The sequence below is a fragment of the Carassius gibelio genome, chromosome B15 (genome assembly GCF_023724105.1).
Source record: "Carassius gibelio isolate Cgi1373 ecotype wild population from Czech Republic chromosome B15, carGib1.2-hapl.c, whole genome shotgun sequence".
NCBI lineage: Eukaryota > Metazoa > Chordata > Actinopteri > Cypriniformes > Cyprinidae > Carassius > Carassius gibelio.
Window position 1 is genome coordinate 5,038,733 of NC_068410.1, and position 1,856 is coordinate 5,040,588.

General features: G+C 34.2%; 2 non-coding genes across 2 annotated transcripts; one reads left to right on the forward strand and one right to left on the reverse strand.

The window, feature by feature from the left end:
• Window positions 1-110: 110 nt before the first annotated feature.
• On the forward strand, window positions 111-182 carry trnap-ugg (transfer RNA proline (anticodon UGG)). Its single transcript has one exon. It is a non-coding gene; the product is annotated as a tRNA-Pro (tRNA).
• Window positions 183-479: 297 nt separating this feature from the next.
• Window positions 480-553, reverse strand: trnai-aau (transfer RNA isoleucine (anticodon AAU)). Its single transcript has one exon. It is a non-coding gene; the product is annotated as a tRNA-Ile (tRNA).
• Window positions 554-1,856: the final 1,303 nt, after the last annotated feature.

A 1,856-nucleotide genomic window follows, 5' to 3' on the forward strand; every position in this document is an offset into this window, starting at 1 on the left:
TTATTTCTTACTTGATGTTCATATACATAAATGCAAAAAAATAAGTATACAGTAAATTTTCTTGAACAGGTTGAAATACTTGAAACATGCAGACAATAACTAAGATAGGTGGCTCGTTGGTCTAGGGGTATGATTCTCGCTTTGGGTGCGAGAGGTCCCGGGTTCAAATCCCGGACGAGCCCAACTTTTTCTTATTTATTTATTCATTTTTTCTTTCTTTCTTTCTTTCTTTCTTTTTAATATTTTTTTAAATAAAAACTGTGCTTACGATATGAGGTAAAACTATAAGTATTTCACAGGAACCGTTCAAAGTTAGAGCAGCATGCACGTTGAATAATGTAGGTTAATAAATAGTTTCCTCATATTATTTCAAATGCCTCATATTATTTTACAAAACCAGAATATGTAAATCACTCAAATGAATTTACTGGCAAATCGCACTATTTGAAATATTTCAGTCAAAAAAAAAAAAAAACAGCTGGCCAGTACGGGGATCGAACCCGCGACCTTGGCGTTATTAGCACCACGCTCTAACCAACTGAGCTAACCGGCCATGAATCCACAAGCGTAAACATCTATTAAAAAACTTGCGCCATTATTGAAGTAATCAAAAATAGGATATATCTACCAATTTAACTCTTTAATCGTATTATCGTATAAATATAAACTCAATGTAGGTTAATTGGTAGCAAAAACTTTATTTTTATGCAAACTGATAAGGTTAGTAAGCCGACCATAAACGATTTTCTTAATAGGAATCATCTTTACACTGAGGCAAATGCGAACTGTAAGTCATCTAAAATGTGACATAGATTAATTCATTCGTTGATGGCACTGATGTATAGATCAGTGGTTAATGGACTTTTGAGCCACTGACTGCATAAAGTTCACAGCTGCACTTATATTATCTTACCGCTAGATGTCAGTAGAGCATCTACTTTTTCTCAGAATATAAAACTATTTCTTTTCTTTTCTTTTTTACATCGGACTTTTGCAACTTACGTTTTTCAAATAAATAAATTTGATTACCTTGTAACTGTAATTACAACTTTTATATGTAATTTACACAGAGTAGCCTAAAATAAAAAAATCGTGCTTTTATTTTATCTCATAGCCTGGTGACAAATCAAACAAATACTTAGTTTAAGGTAAACTTTATTTCTATCTAACAATATTCAAAAGTTTCTAACTAGCTGTCACACTTAGTGTCTCTGTGAGAAATTAGTCATATCTTTCCAGCTAAAATAGCTTTGTATATAAGCTTCTCTTATCTGGATTTTTCCAACGTGGGTTTTACTCGCGTTGCCTAAGCTGACTAATATCTTTAGTACACACCACTTTCATTTTCATCTACAAAAGGAGCATCGTTTAAAACCTATGGAACTTTATCTTAGTTCTATAAAATATCAGTTTCTATATTGTTTATTCAAGAAGTGTATGGAATGCCAGAGGTTTCCTATACACGCGCATATTGTCAACTGGTCTCAGTCACATGCTCACGTTTCAAGACCACACATCCTGAAAGCTCTTCTGATAATATTTGTACTCTGATCTGTTTTTGAGAGTAAAAGAGGTCTGTGAAGAGCTGGAAAAGAGGAAGTGGCATGGTGTTTGTCTGCTCTGCAGCTGCAAAGCCTGAGCTTCAGGAAACAGTGGGTGAAACTACCAACACTAGAAAACAGCTTGTCATGTGCGGTTCTATTTAACATCATGTTCTTGGTCACAATTCATTGGTGCACAATGAATTAAAGAAAAGTCACATTAGTGACAGGAGGTCAAAACATAAACTGGGCAGAAATTAATATTTCTTACAGAAAGCAGGGGTTTGTCATCAATTAGATGAGGTGAGACGGAGA